Below are 22,271 nucleotides of genomic sequence, written 5' to 3'. Positions count from 1 at the left end.
TCAGCCTTGACTTTACAATTTATTTTTAAGTCACCATTTTGGGGTCTGCATCCCTCTATTTCCTATCCTTCATCCAGTCTAAGTATGGCCAAGGCCTTTGTCTCCCAGACTCAAAATTTCATGATCATTTTCTACTCTTTCCAATCCCATGGTCCTCATATCCATCTAATTACATTCACACTGACAGCCTCACTCTTTCATTTCATTTTAATAGTGTGATTGACATCACACCACAAACATCTGTCATCTGCATGTTGGTGTCTCCATCAATGCTGCCAATCCCCTCTTTTAGACCTGTGTCATTTCTCATCTGGTTGACTTCTGGCTCTTCTATTTGGCCCTCTATTTATTAAATCTCAATAGCATTCCAGCTAATGAACAAAACACATAGAAATAGACTCTTAGGAACTGACAGAGCCTTTAAAGTCATCTAGTCCAACCCTTACAAAGAGGAATGTGAGGCTCTGAGAGGTAAAGTCACACTGGATGCTAGATGAACTTAAAACCAAGTGTGTGGTTCTCTGCTGCTGCTCTTCACATTATGCTATATTGTTGCCCTGTACGATTATAGTGTATGACAATTCTGCTAGCTGATAAAGCAAGCATGAAATCAGGACCTACAGAGCTAGAAATAGAGTCTAAACTTTCTGCTTAATAAAAATGAGAAGGTAAAATCCTCATTTACAAGAAAATAAAATACTCCTCAACCTCCTTCCATTACAGCCTACCATAATCCAAAGAATCTCCTGAATAGACTAAAGCAGGGAGTGGGAATCTACCATCCATGGGCCAAACCAGCCTGCTGTTTGTTTTTATAAAAATTATATATATATATATATGCCTTTGTTCACTAGTATATAGGTGAGGCATGGAGGAAGGAGAATTTTCTATGGCTTGGGAGGATGAGGCTGCACTTGAGAAAGATTACGAGAAGATTGGTGTGGATTCTGTTGGAGAGGGTAAAGAAGAAGGATATATATGTGTGTGTGTGTGTGTGTGTGTGTGTGTATTTTGAGGAGCAGAGGGAGAGCGAGAGAGAATCTTAGGCAGCCTCCACGACCAACACAAAGCTGATGTGGGGCTCAATCTCAGGACCCTGTGATGATGACCTGAGCAGAAATCAACACTCAGACACTTAACGACCAAGCTATCCAGGTGCCCCACACTACCTGTTTTTATAAATCAAGTCAAAGTGGATGTAGCTTGGATTACAGCCACATCCATTAATTTACATACTATCTGTGGCTGCTTTTGAGTTACAATGACAGAGTTGAATAATTGTGACAGAAATGGTAGGACCTTAAAACCTAAATTTTTACTTTCTCTTCTTCTACAAGAAAAGTTTGCTGAACACTGGATAAGATCATTTTAGTTTTATGCAAGAGAAGTTAAAATGAATTCCACCCCCTGGGTGAAGGTTTTCTGGGAAAGCCAGCCAAAGTGATGCCTGGCAGACCTAGAGTTTGGCACATAACTGGGTGTAGTTCTTAACTCCTACCTCTTTGGGTCCTAAGTTTTGAGCTCCTTTGACACTAGTTCAGCCCAAGTATTTTCTACCTCTGCAGGAAGAAGCCCATCAATATAATTCCATTTGCTAGTACCTCCTCATGACCTAGTGGCCTCCCAATAGGTCTCCCTGCCTCCAGTCTAAAGCTCCAAGCTGCATTCCCCATAGCTTCCAGTGTTCTTCACTGTGAGTTCATCACAGGGCACATGCTCAGTCAGGCCATCCTCTTCATGTAAATTGCTCCCCATGGTCCCACTGCCTGGGGTAAGGCTGCTTCACCCCAGATGCACATCAGAATCTTGGGATGCTTTTTAAAAGTACAGATGTCTGGGTCTCAACTGGAAAGTACTAAATCTGAAAAGCACAATCCTTTTGAAGCCCTTAAGAAAGGGCTTCCCCACCTGTCCTAGCTGAAGGAGAATGCCCCCAGTGGTCTCTGTCCTATTCAATCCTGCTTTATTTTTTTAATAGCACTTATCAGTGTCTGACAGTTTAGAGTCTGCTTGCTTCTTTATTGTGCCTTTTCATCAAATAATATGAGCTTCCTGAAAGTGTAGACTGTGTCTCAAGTACCAAGAATAGTGTCTGACCTACAATAAAGGTCCAAAGAGATCTGTGAAATCTTTTTGGGTGGTCTTCCTTCATTTGTCCCTGGCTAACCCATTCTGCTTTAACCCCTCCAGTCCTCATATCCGGGTTCCTTTAAACCACACACTTAGAATGGTCTGAGGGCACAATGCTGCCTCCATACTGCCATGCAGTGCTTGCTTATTCTTACTACCTCCTCTACCTGGAATGTCCTTTTGCCTCTTCATTTGCCTAGTGAGTTCATGATCGTTCTTTCACAAGCTGCTTCAAAGTTGCTTCCTGTTCCCTTACTCAGGTAAGCAGAAATGATCGCCTTCACCTTTCAGCTCCATTACAGAGTATCCCATTGTTGGAGTCATTTAATACACAAAGACCTGTCTCTGCACTAGTGGTTCCCTCAGGGCATTCATCTTTATTCCCAGAGCTTAATACTTTACTTGGCAATACTGAACCTTACAGAAATGTTTTTGAATAAATTAACAGATGGGTGGAAAAAGTAGCAAAGAAAGAGAAGAAGGGAGAAGGAGAGATGGAAAGAGGAAGAAGGAGAAAGAGGAAGGGAGAGAAAGAGAAAGAAGAGAAGATGAAAAACCAACCTCTTCACAGAGCCTCCCGCCTTGTGCTCTCAAGTCAGCGTTTATTGCTAAACCAGCCGGTGCTGTATCGTAAAGCTAAGAGGGCAGCTCCAGAGACTTGATCTGTTCAGTGATTTCTTTTGAAGACTCTACTGTTAGCTATTGCAAAGTCTTCTTGAAGATGCTGCCATGGGGAAGAAGGGATGGGCCTTGCCAACCAGACTTGGGGGGATGTTTCAAAAGCCCTTTTCGTGGGCCGCTCTGAGCCCCAGACTTGGTAGTGTGGTACAGGAGAACAGCAGGGGAGATAGCTAGTGGGGGCCAAACGGCCTCAAAACTGCCTTGTTTCTAATGTTTTTACACATCCTCTGCTCTTTTCCAAGGCTCATTCAAGGCCATCTGTGGCACTGAACGTTTTAAATTAAAGGTTTTATGACCCCCTTAAAGTATACCTAGGTGAGAGGCTAATGCGGGAATATTTTCCTCAGACGGGGAAGCAATCAAAATTGTTTTCTTCCAAAATGAAACCTTTTACTTTCTCCAGTAAATAGAAATTTTCCCTTGGGTCAGGGGTACATAGAAGAGGGAAGAGAGACTGCAGTTGAGGAATTTGCATGTACTCCAAAGGGCATTTTGCATATGGCTACTTGTGATGGTGTCCCTTTAAAAATATAGCTCTATTATGATGTATTTCATTAGTTAAAAGGGTGACATTTCTCTGTATTAATGAAATAGAGTTAAATTCTAATCAGATGGACCTGACATAAATAACCAATTCTAGCTGATAGAGTTTTTACATTTTCATTGATGATAAAAAATGGCCTTCTGATTAAATGAGAAATTCTAGCTGCTCCTTAGAAGAACAGTTGGGCGGAAGAGGAACATAAAAAAAAAAAAGATGTATTGCAAAGGATAGCAAAGGTATGCAAGTTTTCACATTTTTCTTCAATGCACACGACAGGGCACCACTGGAAAGCCCTGAGGGAAGTGATTTACAACAGGTGAAACTAAGGCTTGGATAAGTTAATTGAACTTGCCCTGAGTCACTCAGCAAATCTGTGGCAGGAATAGGATTTGAACCCAGAGCCACTGAGTTATGATTCTGTTTCTAAACTGAGGAGCATCCATATTTATACAGAGTCAGCAGGAACATTATTGCAAAGCTTAACACCAAAACGAAACAAAACAAAAAAACCCACAACCATCTGTGAAAGCTGAATTCTATTGCTAATTCTACTGGACTATATACCAGAGCACCTTCATAGTCTGGTAGGTTCTACCGCTAGAATGTGGAATAAGGCTGCAGTCATCTATTTTCACAGTTTACTGTTTTAATGCTACTTTTTTCATCATAATTTATTGGGGAGAAAAACCTGCTAAATCAAGTACAGTTATATCTTTCTAATTTAGGCCTCATTGAATTCAGGATTTGTAATTCCACCCACACTGAATTTTGTGTTATTTTTGAAGAAAAGATGAATAAGCAAATTAGTAGCATAATAAAGAACAAATTTAACTTACTTAATCTTGTGTATTTAAGGATGTTGTCATGGAATGGTTTGGAGTGAATATGCTAAATGATAGTAACAACTGCCATATGCCAAGTGTCTATGGCCAGACCAAGAGTCAAGAGATAATGTGACAAGGAAGGTACTTACTGGGATGAGCACTGGGTATTATATGTAAGTGAGGAATCACTAAATTCTACTCCTGAAACTAGTATTATATTGCATGTTAACTAGAATTTAAATTAAAATTTGAAAGAAAAAGAGCAATAACGTGACACATTATTAACTTAGGTCTCTACAACAAACCTGTAAGATAGTCCTATTTTACAGATGAGAAAACTGAGAAAAACATTATTTGATTTGTCCAAGGTATCACAGTAGGGGAGAATCAGCATTTTAACCCAGGACTGGCTAGCTTCAAAACCCGTGTTCTCACCTTCATGCTGTATTATATTAATTTCTGGTCTTCTGGGAGCCCCAGGCCTCACAATAATATGATGAAAGGTAAGAAGCAGAACACATTCAAAATGTTGCATATGATCTCGAAGGGGTTTTGACTGAAGAATGCCTGTCTTACTGCTACTTTTAAATCTCTTCTGTTCATAAAAGTGGGGCATCTATTAGAAATCATTTTGCTAGCAGAACATTTTTTGGTTAACTTGCTTAGAAAGTAACACAACCTTTTGATTTGCAAGTAGATCAATTCTGACTTTTCATTAGTTCCACCTTAGGTGATGGTAGTGAGATTTTATTGTATAAAGATGGAGTTGAATATATCCTTAACACTAATTGATAATTTATACAACTATTTTATTTGGAGCAGTGTCCTGGTTGTTCCATGAATCACTCCAGTGCAAAGCCGGCAATCGGCCTGGCATTAGGGTGCCAGCCATGTGCTATAGTCAAAACAGAGGCTGAAGGCAGTGCAGCTCAGAGCTAAGTCAGATGGAGCCTGAGCCAGAAGAAAAAATTAATGTTGAGCCTGTCTTAATTTAAGATTTTGATATTTTCTTGATAAGAATTTTTTGCTTTTTTATTTTTAAAATACTGCATTAAGATGTTACTCATCTTTGAAAAAAAAGCTATTACTAATCTTGATCACCTTTGAATTTTTGATCACTCCCTTAAATGTTGCACCTGAAACCAGTGCCTCACTTGCTTTACCTTAGTGCCAGCCCCAGACGAAGGTATGCCTGTGACCAGCAGAGTTCTTAAAAATGGAACATTTCCCATGAAAATCAGTATTTCTAGAAACCATTGTAAAAACTGGAAAATCTGGCAACATTGGATTTACCGTTTCATATGGCAAAAAGTGGCGTTATCCAAGGGGCAGCTGCCTCTACTAGAAAGTAAATGCTGGCCTGGTCTCTGCATCCACCCCTCTTCCCACCAATTCCTGACCAATTTGGCTACTGCCTAGCCCTGTAGGATTTGAGTTGAACATTCCGTGGGCTAGACCAAATGTACAAGTGCTACACTCTAACATTCAGGAAACACGTTCTGCTATACCCTGTAACATTCTTTCAGGATTACTGATATGCCACTCTTGACATTAAATCACAAGATAAGATCACTGCCAGCAAAACCCTGGAAAAACCCCATTGACTATAATTGATGCATCATGGATCACAGGGCTGCGTGTGCTTTATGTGTTTTCTGTGCAGAGCAAACTGCTTTTTTTGCATATCAAGGACTGAAGTACTTTTTACCATCACTAATATTTTTTGAGCACTTAACAAAGTGCCCAGCTCTATGCTGAGAGCTTTACATATACAATCCTATTTAATCATCACAAAAACCACATGAGATATATATTCATACCCCCATTTTACAGATGTGGAAACTAAGTTACTAAAAGGCTGAGAATATTGCCCAAGGATACATAGCTGGTAAATGGAGGAACTTGCATTCAAACCCAGATGAATGACAACAAAATGCTACCCTCTTTATCACTAGACACACTAATTATTGGCCTGCTGTTGTTTTTAATAATAGGCATTCTACTCGCTAAATTTGCTAATTGCTCTTTGTTTTCAATGACTCTAACATTTCACAAGCATGTAGAACTTGAACCAAGTGTATACAACAGCTGCCTATTCTAGTGAATTAATTTTAAGAGTCTATTTTCCTTGTTTTTATGCCTTTTTTCATACCAGATTAATTTTTCAAAGGTTAATCACAGGACACTTATTTTAATTATGCCTCTCTAGTCACGACAAATGACAGCATTTGACTTCTTGTTACCTTCCTTTGTATTGTGTGACCAATGAGATTATTAATAAATGCCTTTTTATTATGTAGTCATGCTGTAGGTGCCCACAGGGTACAGGCTGGCCTCATGTATTTTATTCTGGGTGCAGTGTCAGCAGGGCCTTGCGGATTTGCTAATGAGCTAAATCCGGTTAGTGCCACATGCCCTGGACTGCCAGAGATCTTTTAAATACATCACTGCTCTCAGAGACTCAGCTGGGTTCAGTTTGAGAGAGATTAACTTCTCATTCCAATTAGCAGAGCGTCATACTGTTGGATGGAGAGCTGTTTATGTAGCCCCAAACCTAGAGCCCTCTGACTGATGAACCAGTGGTCAGTCAACAACAAACCCAGCCTTAGAAAAGAATGTCCTCAAGAAAGGATTTTGATGTTGTTGCTGTTACTATTATTATTTCTTGTTTTGTGTGTGCTTTACAGGTCACCAACTCCTTAATAAAGTGGGCAGTTAGGAGAGGGAGAGGTGCTTTTCTTTTCCATGCAGAAATATATTGATTGCTATCTAGAATGATGGAAGATTAAAAGGCAAGAGTGTAAGGAATTTATAATAGACATGGAATTGGGTATTTATAATCTGTGACCAGATTCCTTTACCACAAAATACTGGGTAAAAATGCTATTTTAAATTCTATGTTTTATTTTTTCAGATACTAGCTAACAATTATTGAGTACATACAGAGTCAGACACTTTTATAATTGCTTTATGTGTAATAATTAATTAATCTTCAAAACAACTCTTGGACAGAGATACAATTATCATCCTCCTTTGTACTACTACAAACAAAATGTGTAAAATAATGTCTCTGCTCATGTTGTCATCTTATGTTTTTGTCCCTTCTCATATCTTGTTGAGTTAAATTAACATGTTAAGCTCTAATATTGTAGTCCATGATTTTGTCCAGAGGTTAAGTGGACAATTATTCTAAAGTGGAATGCTTTGAGGGATAAAAGCCAGGCCCAAATTGGGACTCTACAAAGATACTACAGATATACAGAATAATAAAGAAGTTCCACAGACACAGAGAAGAAAAAAAAGAGTGCTTATTCTCAAGTACAGTTTCTGAGAAAAAGATGTGCAAAATAAAGTACTCAGCCTGAAAATTAAGAGCAGAAATATACATCTTCCTTTCATTTAAGTTTAAAAATGATTCAGAAAAAGAAAATCTAAAACATGCTCGATAGTAAAGAAAAAATATCCTGTTTAGATTAAAATTATCTTACCATAGCTCTGTAGTACGACAAGCACACTGGCCCATCTAAAGTGAACTCCAGAGGTATTCCTGAATAGAAATCAATGTGCACACCCTAACCACAAAGCCCATCTAAAAATCAATGAGGTTTTTTAAAAGAACTTGTTTTACAAGAGAATGTATTCTCTGCAAGCTATGAAAACCCAAGGAGTTATATTTGTGGGTCGGATAAATCTTTTTTTCAAAACTAATGCCCCACACTTAAAGATTAAGTATTATAATCTTTGTTTTAACAGAAGGCAAAGATAAGAAAGGATTCTAAATGTATAAATGCTCTCCAAAGCTGCAATTGTACATACACAGACACACATAATGGCTTTAAAATGGCCTCCCTATCTAGAGGCAGCCACAGGCAAGACTTGCTATGGGAAAGGGTTTGAATGGACATGTAACGTGTTCATAAATGTGCTTTTTTCGAGAGTGTAATTGCTTCCTTATCCTTAATGTCTGCTGGGGAATCGAGAGGCTAACATTGGAACATACAGCAGAGCAAACAAAGAATCCATTTGAAAAAATTATAAAAGATTTGATGGATATGTGTTTGCATAAAGCTATGGGAAGCACTGGTTTGTGTGGTAGTTGGAGGAAGAGGATACAGGCACCAACAAACCAACAAAATTCCTGTGGATCCCAGAATCTCAGCCTCTTATAAACAATAGTTAATTTTAATCAAGGAAGCCTATTTATTCCCTGTATTTCTGAAATAGAACTCACTCATTAGTTGGGTCCTAAGAAGTATGTTTTTCTTTTTATTAAAAGCAGCCTCTGGGGCAGCCGTGGTGGCTCAGCAGTTTAGCACCGCCTTCAGCCCTGGCCCTGATCCTGGAGACCCGGGATTAAGTTCCATTTCGGGCTTCCTTCATGGAGCCTGCTTCTCCCTCTGCCTGTGTTTCTGCCTCTCTCTCTCTCTCTCTCTCTCTCTCTCTGTCTGTCTCTCATGAATAAATAAATACAATCTTTAGAAAAAAATAAATAAAAGCAGCCTCAGAAGGATTCACCAAGTGAAAAATAAAAACATCTCCTTTCCAAGGGTTGCACCTCTACCCCCTGTCTGTCCCCATATCTCTCCTTCATGCTTCTCTGGACCACATAGGGGACTGATAACCACCTCTGGCCATCACTGAGCTGCCTTAGGCTCAGTGGCCTGTGGGCCTCTGGAGGGCGAGGGCTGTATCTTGCTCATCCATGTGTTCCCTGAATGTAGGACACAGATGCTTCATGGTCTGTAATGCTTTGCTACATAAAGAAAGATTTTAGTTAATTCCTAAAAGTGTGTTTATTGAGGAAAGCAGAAATGTTTATGATATTCATTAGTCTGCCAAACCTAATTTATTTAAATTAGGATATTTTTCCATCATTAACATGTTTCAAAATTTCATTTTCCAAAATCTAAAATATGAATTTGTCTAAAATGAGTGGTCAGGAAAAAATAACAAACTAGTGCAGAGAGAGGCATCTTTAATGCCTTAAAATTGGAAAGTACAGTGTAGTTGATGAAAACAGATGAGCTTATAGGCTTTCAGGCTGAGTCTTTGAGCAAAGAGATTCAGCTGGAAAACCTTGGTGGGGATGATGGCAGCAAAGTGACTAGCATCACAGGACTAGAAACTTTGGGTTGGGGCCATCATGGGAATAACTGAGCTTTGGAATTCGTGGTTTGCCATCCTCAAACCCATATAACACTGATTTGTATGAGAAATTTAATGTACTAATCTATAATACAATATCTTTTAAGTGTTCAATATGTGGCAGACGTGGTATTGCCAATTGGCCAAGACAAGCCCCATATTTTTCACAAGGCTTAAGGTCTAGCGGGAGACAGTACAGAAATACCTACCTTAGATTTCCAAAGCTTAGCTCCCAGATCAGTAGCATCAACATTGCCTGGCGGCCTGCTGAAAAGGCATGGTTAAATCCCTACCCCAGTCCTGCTGAGTCAGAAACTCAGGGATAGGGTAATTTGTAGCCTAACAAACCAAATCCAGGTGATTCTGATGCACTTTAAAGCCTGAGAACAAATGGCCTAAAGACCATTTACAGGGAGTGGTTTTCAACCACTTCGTATTAGAATCACCTGATGCATAATTTCCCATACCAATTAAACAGAATCTCTATTAGCACCCTCTTCTTTAATAATTTCTCCCACTAACCTGGCTTTATTTTATTTTTTTAATTTTTATTTATTTATGATAGTCACACAGATATATATATATATATATATATATATATATATAGAGAGAGAGAGAGAGAGAGAGAGAGAGAGAGGCAGAGACATAGGCAGAGGGAGAAGCAGGCTCCATGCACCGGGAGCCCGACGTGGGATTCGATTCTGGGTCTCCAGGATCGCGCCCTGGGCCAAAGGCAGGCGCTAAACCGCTGCGCCACCCAGGGATCCCACTAACCTGGCTTTAATCACACCATTCTAACTGACCATGCTAGGGATTCCACTGACATTTACAATGTTTAACGTTCTTCCTGAAATTTCTTCTATTACATGTTTCTTAGATACACTTTCTATTTTTAGCTCATAGTCTAACTGAAGTCTAACTTCATAAGAATTATTTCAGATGTTCAAGAAGTTCCAAATGTCCCTAGATATCTTTCATTAGCAAATGCATGATTTTCCCTTTTGAGTTTTCTCTCTCTAGCTTGAAAAGTCTTTCCCTGTTCAGATGAACTTCTGCTAACAGAAAAAAACAATAATCAGTAGTTGCAACTTTCAAGTAAAGATCTAACTCTAATTTAATTCTAATATACAAGTACTGAATGGAAAATATTAATAAGGCTACAAAGGCTAAGTACAATTTAGATTTATTTGCTTTGGCTGGAATGATGGTGTCAAGTCAGTGTGGTAAACCTGGTTATCTTGTACTGATAAAATCTGATTGGAAAGCAGATCTGCTCACCACACTGCCTCCAATGCAACTAATCATTGGGGAAATGCAAGTCAAAACCACAGTGAGGTTTTTCTTCCTGACACTTGTTAGGATGGCTAATATATATATATTATCCTAACAAGTGTCAGGAAGTGAAATATATATATATATTTCACTTGCCATATATATATATTGTTGCTATATATATATATATATATATATATATATATATATATATATGGCAACAACTGTTGAGAGGCTGTGGAGAAATTAGAACTATAGCATACTATCACTGGGAATGCAAAGGGGGTGAAGCCTCTATGGAAAACAGTGTGACAGTTGCTCAAAAAATTAAAAATAGAATTACCATAGGATCCTGCAATCCCACTTATGGGTATTTATCCAAAAGAATTGGGAGCAGGATCTTGAAGAGATATTACAGTCTTACACTCATTGCAGCACTATTCACAATGCCCAAGATGTAGAAACAACCTAAATGAATGGCAGATGAATGGATAAATAATACGTAGTACAAACACCAAATTGTAATACTCTTCAGCCCTTAAAAAGAAAGGAATTCTGCAATTTGCAACAACATAAATGGGCCTTGAAGGCATTATTAAGGGAAATAAGCCTGTCACAGAAAGATAAATACCACTTGATTCCACCTATATTAAGTATCCAAATAGTCAAATTCATAGAATCAAAAAACAGAATAGTGGTTTCTGGGAGCTGGGGGAAAGGAGGAAATAGGGAGTCACTCATTAACAGATATTAAATTTCAGCCAAGTAAGTTAAATAAGCTCTAGAGCTCTGTTGGACAATATTGTATCTATAGTCAACCACTGTATTGTACACTTAAAAATTTTTGAATTAAGCGAGTAGATGTCATGATAAGTGTTCTTATCACAACAACAATAAAAATCTGATTGGTCTTTGTGTATTTGATTAATAAGAAAAAACCTGAAAATGAATTAATAAAACTTGGTAGATTAAAAATCTTTCAAAACATGGTATTTATGGAAGGTGGTGTAGCAAGTAGTGTCCTTGGTGGTTAAAGACTTTACAAAACTAAAAAAAAAAAAAAAAAAAAGACTTTACAAAACTGCTAGGAGTTATCTGTCATGTGAAACTGAAAAAAATGGCAATTCTGAAGGCAGCATGTATGTATGGAGAAGGAAGAAGAGACTGGCTAAATACTGAGTCATAGTGAAAAAGAGGGTTCTTCTATCCTGCTCTCCTTACCTGAACAGATGGAAGTCAGGGCATACGTGGACCTGACCAATGCAGGGTTGCTGAGCTGGGCTATACTGGGGAAGTCTGTTGCCTGAGGTTTTAGTGAGAGATTCCTGGATGTAGTTACTAGGAGCAGGAGCCCATCGGAGTGCAAAGTCAGAACCAAAGAAAGAGTGTAACATCAGGTTACAAGTTTGTATAGAACCAGACAGAAAGAGAGAGAACCCAAAAATGAAGTCAAGGAGGGATGATAATAAAAGAAGTTTAAGTTGATTCTTGGAACAACAGAGCTAACAACTCTCTTGGGGAAAAGGGCATAAGAATACTCTATATCCTAAACATAAATTTTCCAGTTCCTTTTAGGAGCTAGCCCTGAATGGCTAAATCAGAAACCTTAACTCAGAAGAGCCCTCTTCAATCTGGGAAAGAAGACCTACACAGCCATAGGCCCTATTCAAGCAGCTGTGGACAAACCTACCAAGATATGAGCTTTGCCTCTGAATGGACACTATTGCTCACTGGGGATTTCACTCAAATGACCAGATTTATTTTGCTGGGGTTTGCAACGGCAATAATGACATTTAAAATACCACCCATAAAACAGCTATCATCATCTGATTCATTTTTTGACATGTGCTTATATTTTGTGGTAGTTTGAAAAAAATAGCAGTGAAGTTAATGCCTCATTACTTGGAACCTCTCAGGTTAGATCCTCCAACCTAAATTGAATCACAAAAATACATTTACAGCTAATTCACATATTAAAACAATTTCTATCAATCATTATTTGTGTACTTAGAGATTTGCATACATCTCTTATACCATTCAAACTCCTCTCCTCTCCAGCCACCCAGTTTTCAGCAAATCCATCATAATCATGAAGCCAAAGTGCAGGAAATATGGCTGGACACTGCAGGGGGAAAAGAAGAGTCTGACTTAAACTGGAGACATTCATTCCCTCAACCACCACATGAGGGCCAGAATAAGGTGAAGTTTCAAATCTAAAGGCACAAGGTACACAACTTAATTTCTCTGCATCTCAACTTATTTAGTTCTTAAATGAGAGTAATAATATCTCTACCTGTACCACATAGGCTTGTTAAGTATTAAGTAAGAATTATCATGGTCCTGAACGATGGTGGATAAACATATTTGGTTGGGCTCCAAGAAGAGGTGTCCAACCCTTTTAGCTCTTTTCCCTCCCAATGCTGTATGCAAGAATGCTGACTATATTTCAAAGGATCTGGTGGCCAATACACATAGACAGAGACTTGAAGACTAGAGAGGCAGAAAGCCTGCCATCTTTCAGGATGTGCTGAAAGGAAAATGACATCCTATGGAAATCAATATGAATTTCTCAGATAAAGTCTGAGCAAATGCAAAAGTGATGTCTAAGGAATAAGGCATCATGGACAAGATTGTATATGACCATGTTGAACAAACTGTATATCACTCTTATTAAGTAATATACAGTAATATATTACAGTAATATATTACAGTAATTATAGGAGTAGCCTTTGCTCAATGTTCACTATAGGATGTTTATTTAATTCTTACATCTAGTCTAGGAGGTAATTATTAGTATATCCTTTTTAAAGATTAGGAGAGTGAGACTCAGGGAGGTGAGGTGACTTACCTAAGTTCACGCAGTGAATGAAATGTTAAGTGGCACTGCTGACCCTGGATCTCCCTGACTTCAGAGCCAATGGTCTTAATTGTTACAGAATCTATCTTAAAAGCATGAAGTCACCTATTTCTAACACAATTTTCTTCTCAACTTCAGAATGTCTACGCTGAAGAATCCTTTCATATAGAGTCATATGTATAGCAACCTGAACTGGGAAGACTATGTAATGGACTGAATATTGTGTCACTCCAAAGCTCGTATGTTACAACCTAATCTCCAAAGTGATGGTGTTCAGAGATGAGGCCTTTGAAAGGCAGTTAGCTCATGAGGATGGACCTCTCATGGGCAGGATTAGCACCCTTATAAAGGAGACTCAAGAGAGTTCCCTGTCCCCTCTTCCAAATGAAGATATAGTGAGAAGACCAACATCTATGAACCAGAAAGCAAACCTCTACTAGTCACTGAATCTGTCAGTACCTTGATCTTAGACTTCAGTCTCCAGAACTATGAGTAAAAAGCTTCTTTTGTTCATATCCAAACTGTAATATTTTGTTGTAACGCCTGAACACCTGAATAGAGTAAGACACTCCATCCAACTCCTATAGTCCAAATTCAGGTACATTAAAATGCTAGTTTGAATAAAAATTGGATTGATCCTCTGAATTTATATTCTCTTTCTCCAAAAATCTCACCATAAAAGGAATAAAGGGGAAAAATAAAATCTTAACAACAAAGGAAATGGGAGAGTTTGTCACTAGGAAAAATGTTTCCACAAGTTAAGCAGATGGTGAAGTGGTATCTGTTGGCACAGGAGGAGAAAGTCATAGCCCAGAATAATTACAGAGTTTTATAGCTAAGAAGGATACCAACAATCTGGTAAAACCACAGAGAGGTTGAGTCTCAGAAACACCAAGAATAATGAAGCTGAGAATCAGAGTAATATGTGGAACTGAAAACATTGTAATTAATTGAAATTGGTCCAGGAAACGGTGAATCACCATCTCCAATTCCTCCTCTGCTCTTTCATGGAGCACCTTCAAAACAGACAGGCATCTACCCCATAGACAAAGATGTCAGAAGTTTCCTCTCTTAATAAATATTTCAAAAAGATTTTATTTTTATTTATTTATTCATGAGAGACATACAGAGAGAGAGAGAGAGGCAGAGACACAGTCAGAGGGAGAAGCAGGCTCCAAGCAGGGAGCCTGATGTGGGACTCGATCCCGGGACTCCAGGATCACATCCTGGGCCAAAGGCAGGCGCTAAACCACTGATCCACCCAGGGATCCCCTCTTAATAAATTTTAAAGAAAATTTCAAGAGAAGATCCTCAGGGTTTCTTTATGGTTTTTTAGGGCTCCCCCTGCTACTGTGAGTTCTGCACTTTATCACACAATGGTTAAATAGTTCTTCTGGTATGTAACAAAGTCTCAGACTTTTTGTTATCTCAATTTAAATATAAGTAAACAAGCAAAGGTCACCAGACATTTGAGGAACACCCCCCATCAAATGTTAGAAAGATATAAAAATAAACAGTAAGACATATAACCCCCAGAAAAAAATAATTTGCAAGACAGGGGAAACTTAAAAAAATCAAATCAATACCTTCAGATCTGAAGAGACAATGAATCTATAAGTTGATATATAAACAGAACAATCAGGCTTCATATTTCTCTTTGGAAAATATGTTAGACTGAATATTTTGAAAAGTCTTTCCTCTGTAAAACGCCTAGATGATATATAAACTTTAACACATATGTCTACACATTGCTGAGCTCATTTTAAAAAATGAGGGAAATACTTAAAAGAGAGTTGAAACCAGAATGTTAAGTGAATAGATCCAGAAACCAGAATGTTAAGTGACTAGAGGTTATCCGATGGCAAATGCCATTAACCAGAATATAGAACTTGAGGGCTAGTGGTAGGGCATGGAATGGAAGACTCTTATAGCACTGCAGAGTTGGAGAGGAGTCTTAAAAGTCCACCTAAAGCCAATATAACTAACGGTGCGGCAGATTCATAATGATAGTTAGATAAAAAATGGCTTGGTACAAAATGAGACAATATAAAATTGAAGAAAATTGTCTTCACCACATTTCTATATAGAAAGCAACAGTAATGACAATAATAATAATAATAATAATAATAATAATAATACCTCCTGATAATTTTTAACCAAAGACCAGCTCACAGATGGGTCTGAGATTCAAATTTCTACTACATAATTAGGCATGGGAACAACATGCCAAGAAATTTAGTAAGTGGTCTCAATTTAATAATGCCCCTGACACCTCCCAAAGTACTGATTTTTCTTTGAGGAATGCATTATCAATCCAAGTTCCTTAAAATACCAATTAAGTTTGACAAACCATAAGCTCACAATAAAAAATAAAATAAACATAAGAAGGTAAGCCACCATGACTAAAAACAGAGCAAACCAGCCACAAAAATTGAACTGACAAATATCAGATATTGGAATGATCAGACACAGTCTTAAGGTGACTATGTATAAAATTATTTGTTGGTATAAACAAGGGAAAAAAAACAAGTGACTTATAAATAAGCCAAATTAGCTTTTAACAATGAAAACCAGAATAGGTAAACAGGATTAAGAGGTAAAAAGTTCCAGTCATAAAATAAAAAAGTCATGGAGATAAAAAGTACAACATAGGGAAATACAGTCAATAATATTATAATAATGTTGTAAAGTGACAGATGGTGACTACACTTATTGTGTTAAGCATTGAGTAATGTATAGAATTGTCGAATCAATATAAATATGACATTATATGTTAACTATCCTACCATTAAAAAATGAAATAAAATAAACTCATGGAATAACTTAACCAGATTAGCATGGTGCTAGAACAAGTGAGTATCTACATATTAAAAAAAAAAAAAACTAGACACAAACATTACATACTTCTCAAAACCTACCTTAAAATGGATTATAGGCCTAAACACAACCATATAAAATTCCTAGGAGAAGATAAGATAGAAGACAATCTAGATGACGTTGGGTTTGATGATAATTTCTTAGATACAACATCAGAGGCATGATCCATGAAAGAAATAACTGATAAGACAGATATCATTAAAATTTTGAATTTCTGCTCTATCTTCCTCCAAAGATCATTGTCAAAACATTGTCAAGAAAACAGGGAGAAAAGCCACATAATAAGAGAAAATATTTGCAAAAGACATCTAATAAAGGCTATTACCCAAATTTTCAAAGAACTCTTAAAACAACAATAAGAAAACAACCTGAGTTTAAAATGGACAAAAGGGGTGGTGGAAGGGGAGGAGGGCGGGGGTGGGGGTGAGTGGGTGACGGGCACTGAGGGGGACACTTGACGGGATGAGCACTAGGTGTTATTCTGTATGTTGGTAAATTGAACACCAATAAAAATTATTTTATTAAAAAAATGGACAAAAGATATGAATAAACATCTGACCAAAGAAGATACACAGATGAAAAACAAGCATGTAAAAAAGATGCTCAACATTATATGTCATCAGGAAATTGCAAACTAAAAAAAGATGCCATTACACACCTATTAGAATGGTGAAAATCCAAAACTCTGACACTAAGTGCTGGAAGGAAACATTCATTGCTGGTGGAAGTATAAAATGGTACAGCTACATTGAGAGACAGTTCGGCTAAACACATTCTTACTATACCATTCAATAATTAGGCTCCTTGGTATTTAACCAAATCAGTTAAAAACTAATGTCCACATAAAAACCTGAAGATAGGTATTTATAGCAGGTTTATTGGTAATTCCCAAAACTTAGAGGAAAACAAGATGTCCAGTAGCTAAGTGGATAAATAAACTATGATACCTTCAGACAATGGGCTCTTATTCAGTGATAAATATAAATGAACTATCAAACCATGGGAGAATATGGAGGAATCTTAAATGTATATTAGCAGTTGAAGAAAGAATTAGTGGTGCTTCCACTTTTGTTTAGAAAAGGCCAACACTCCCACTGAAAGCAACTGCAAATCTGAATAAATTACAAACTTCATATTTTTAAGGCACTGGACACCTGTCTAAGCAACAGGAGTGGAGTGACCAAACTCAAAAAGAATGACCACATATCAAGACTTGTGGGATGTAACTAAGGCAGTACTTGGAGAGAAATGGATAGCTTTAAATGCTTACATAAGAAAAGAAGACAAGCTGAAAATTATCAGCTTATGTTCAAATTAATAAGCCAGAAAAAGAATAATAGAATAAACAAAAGGATGTAGAAAAAAAGAGAGAGAGAAGGTTAAAAACAGAAATTAATTAAACAGGAAACAGTCTACCAACAAAGACAGTATTTGAGTCTTTGAAATGGCAAATAAATAGATAAACCTCTGGCAAGACTGATCAGTAAAAGAAATAAAATCCAAACACAGTAGCAATTAAAAAAAAAGAAATTAGAAATAAGTTTAGGGAATTAAAATAAAATAGAATAAAATAAATAGTTTCAAACCAACAAATTTAAAACATATAATTTGAACACTAAACAAAGAAATTTCTAGAAAAATATACATCCCAAAAAGACTCAAGAAATAAAAAGAAAAATAATATATAATCTTCCACAATAAAAACTCCAGCCCGATGATCTTAAAAATAAGCTCTAAAAACTTTCAAGGGATGCCTGGGTGGCTAATGGTTGAGTGCCTGCCTTTGGTCCAGGGCATGATCCTGGAGTCCTGGGATCGAGTCCCACATCGGGCTTCCTGCATGGAGCCTGTTTCTCTCTCTGCCTATGTCTCTGCCTCTCTGTGTGTGTGTCTCTCATGAATAAATAAATAAAATCTTTTTTAAAAAATAAAATACACTCTCATCCACATGTAAATTCTTCCAGAGATTAGAAAATAGAGTGATTACTCCTAATTTTATGAAAATGGTATAATCTTCATATCAAAACTAGATAAGGACAATACAAGAGACAATGATTACAGGCCAATTTCATTTATAAACATAGATTCAAGAGTCATAAAATACTGGCAATACATAAAAAATATATCATTACCAAGTTGAAATTATTCCAATAGTTCAAGATTGGTTTAACTTTAGAAACCTCTATGAATGTAATTCACTACATCAACAGATGGATAAGTAAAAAGGAAATGATTTGAGTAGATATATAAAAATTATTTTATAACATTCATAATTTTATATTAATATATTTCTAGTGAATTACAAATTGAAAGGAACTTCATCAACCTCATAAGAATTATCTAACAAAAAAGAACTATAAATACCATACGTAAAGATTCCCTTAAACATCAGAAATAAGACACAGATGTCCAGAGTCTCTGCTTCTATTCAACATTGTATTACCAAAAAAACATAATAAGAGACAGAAAAATACACAAAATAAGGAAATAGAAACTCCAAAAAATTACTATTCTAGGTAAGAGAATTTAGCTAGATGGTTAGATATGAATTAGTATATTAAAGCAATTATATGTCTATATACTGGCAATAACATGTTAGAAATAATATTTTTAAATGTCATTCCTAATAGCAACAACAATATAAGGTACCTAGTAATAAATATAAAAAGATGTCCAAATCCTTTATTAGAGTAATCTTTTATTAAAAGATATTAGCTTGTTAGTTATATGTTTCTCTACTCTACTCTTAGTGGTTGCCATAAAGGATATAACATGTATCCTTGAGTTAATGGAGATGAATATAAATTACTACTGTCACCACTTCCATGAAAAAAATAAGGATCTTGTACATTTTAATTCCTGAACTTTTGGGATGCCTGGGTGGCTCAGTGGTTGAGCGTTTGCCTTTGGCTCAGGGCATGATCCCAGAGTTCCCGGATCGAGTCCCACGGTGGGCTCCCCTGCACGGAGCCTGCTTTTCCCTCTGCCTACATCTCTGCCTTTCCCTGTGTGTCTCTCATTAATAAATAAATAAAACCGTTAAAAAGAAATTCCTGAACTTTATGTTCTATTTTGTGCCATGTATTTTAATTCTCTTTAAATTTTAAATTCTGGAAGACATTAAAATTACTGTTTGTACAACCAATATTCAGTTAGATTTACACACAGATTTGTCTTTTCTAGTGTTCATTTCTTCTCATATTTCCATGTTTTCCTCTGGGATCATTTTACTTCTACCTAAACAATTCCTTTTAATATTTCTTTTTCTTTTCAAATTAGCTCCATTGATGTATAATTTACATACTATAAGTCTCACTAATTAAGTGTATTTTTTTCTAAATGATAAATGCTGTCAAATTTTTGTTTTGCTAAAAATGTCTATTTCACATTTATGTTTGAAGAATATTTTCATTAGATATAGAATTTTAGTTTGACAATTTCTTTCAGAACTCATTTTTTATTGCTTCTATGATTTCTTTTAAGATGTCATCTATAAATTTTATTGCTCCCTCTCTGAAAGGGATATCTTTTTTCTTTTTCTGATAGCTTAAACCTTCTTTTCTTTGCATTGGCTTTCAGCAGTTTAACTAACATCGTTGTCTTGGTACCCTTATATAAATATAAGTATTTATATTGCTTGGAGTTTATAAAGCTTATTGAATCTGAGAATTGATGTCTTTTGGATTTGGGAAAATTTATAGCTAGTATCCCTATCAATATTGTTTCTGCACTCCCCTTTCTTTCATTCTGCAACTCCAATTATACATTGTTTAGACATACATCTTATATGTTTCTTACACTTTTTTCATTTCTTTACTTTTTTTCTCTCTGTGCTTTGGTCTACACATTTTCTATTAACCTACTTTCTAATTTCATTAATCTGCCTTTGTGTGTAACTAGTCTCCTTTAAACCAGTCTATTGGGTCCTTAATTTCATTTTTTATATATGTGTAGCACTGGGATTTTTTATTTGACTTATTTTATATGTGGTGTAATTAGCAAGTTTTTTCATTTTTTTAAAAACTTTATTTATTTATTTATTTATTTATTTATTTATTTATTTATTTATTTATTCTCTATATCCAACCTGGGACTCAAACTCATGATCCTGAGATCAAGAGTCTCATGCTCTTCTGACTGAGCAGTCAGTATTTGACTTTTTTCTTAATATAGATTCAAGTTCTCTAGGGATTTTCTCTATTTTGTCATTTTTTGACTTATTAATTACGATTTTACAGACATGTCTGATTTCTCTAATATTTTTATCACCTTGGGTTTAATCCTATTATCTAGTTTTTTTTAAATTTTTTATTTATTTATGATAGTCACACAGAGAGAGAGAGAGGCAGAGACACAGGTAGAGGGAGAAGCAGGCTCCATGCACCGGGAGCCCGACATGGGATTCAATCCCAGGTCTCCAGGATCACGCCCTGGGCCAAAGGCAGGCGCCAAACCACTGCGCCACCCAGGGATCCCTATTATCTAGTTTTTTACCTTAGGTTTCAGTTATTTGATCCTGTATTGTGCTATGCTTGTCAATTTTTCATTGAATACCAGACATTGCTTATTTTAAAAAAAATTAAGAGATAATTAAAGGTTCTGGTCGATGTTATCTTTTTCCACAAACAATTTTTGCTTTTGTTCAGGTAATAAAATAAGAACAAATCACCTTAGGGGGGCCTGAGTCAGTTGGATGTCCCACTCTTGGTTTTAGCTTATGTCATGATCTCAGGGTCATGAGATCAAGCTCCACATCAGGCTCTGTGCTCTCTGTGGAATCTGCTTGAAATTCTCTCTCCCTCTTTCTCTGCCCTCCTCCCCTAGCTCGTGCAATAAATAAATAAACAAACAAATAAACAAAATCTTAAAAAAAAAAGAGTAAATCACTTTGGTCTTTGGGAATAAGCTTCTTTGAAATTTGATTTTACTCTTTTCTGTGTGTTAGTCTATTTCTGGTTTACCCTTACTCCTGGGGGTAGCTCACTAGAGATTCCTAAATAGAAGTCTGTGATTAGGGGGATCCCTGGGTGGCTCAGCAGTTTAGTGCCTGCCTTCAGCCCAGGGCATAATCCTGGAGTCCCAGGATCAAATTCCACATCAGGCCCCCTGCATGGTGCCTGCTTCTCTCTCTCTTTCTCTCTCTCTCCCTCTGCATCTGTCATGAATAAATAAAATCTTAGAAAAAAAAAAAGAAGTCTGCAATTAATAGTACTCCTCCTCCATGGCTCATCCTGAACTCCAATTTTCCTTAGAACCATGACACTAACACAACTGTATCTCAGCTTTCTAGCCACTGAGCTAGAGCTGCCACTTTTTGCTGTGCTTTGCTCTCAGTCCAAACTCTTTATAAATCATTAAGCTCCTCAAAGGTAAAAATACTGTAGAATATCTCACTTCATGGGCTTTTCTAATCTCTGGGATTTTTTTCTCCTTAAATCCTGGCAGCCTTGAAAGCTCTCTAATGTCTTCAAATTGATACTTTTGGTATTTTGTCCAAATTTCCAAGTTGTTATTAATAAGAAGTAGGTCCATGAAAAGTGATTCCTTAATTAATGGAAGTCTTTAAAAACTTTATTTTTTAATAAAGCCAAAATATACAATAAATTCAAACTGGTACTTCCAATTGAAATTCAGGAATGTGGTATTTTTACTCAGCTTTATTGATCTTGGATCTCTATATCCTTTTCACATAGCAAAAATCATAGTTCTTAATGATACCAAGATAATTACTCATTTGATTTATCCCACAATACATGTATCATATACACCAATAAGATAATAAAAGTATCAACACTATTAATAAAAATATGATTACTCAAAGTAGTTTGATTTTTTAAAAATTCTTTTAACCTAACTATATTTTATAATTATGTAAACTATTTTCAAGATTCTAAAGCCAAATTCCTAAAGCAAAATATATTTCAAAATATATTTTGAAAGT

The 22,271-nt window shown here is 36.5% G+C and overlaps 1 protein-coding gene across 24 annotated transcripts in view; it reads right to left on the bottom strand.

Annotated features, from left to right (window-relative positions):
- Positions 1-22,271, bottom strand: part of LOC144303242 (uncharacterized) — a 303,577-nt gene that overhangs the window by 202,971 nt on the left and 78,335 nt on the right. For 2 of the 24 annotated variants that reach the window (XR_013370291.1, XR_013370284.1), the window contains exon 3: positions 232-371. The exons of the other annotated variants lie outside the window; for them this stretch is intronic. The gene's annotated coding sequence lies outside the window, so the exon portion shown is untranslated. The remainder of the gene's footprint in view (positions 1-231; positions 372-22,271) is intronic. 24 annotated transcript variants of the gene reach the window in all.

This window comes from Canis aureus, chromosome 32, assembly GCF_053574225.1.
Source record: "Canis aureus isolate CA01 chromosome 32, VMU_Caureus_v.1.0, whole genome shotgun sequence".
NCBI lineage: Eukaryota > Metazoa > Chordata > Mammalia > Carnivora > Canidae > Canis > Canis aureus.
The sequence above is the reverse complement of the archived record's forward strand: the minus strand, read 5'-3'. Positions and strand labels throughout refer to the sequence as shown.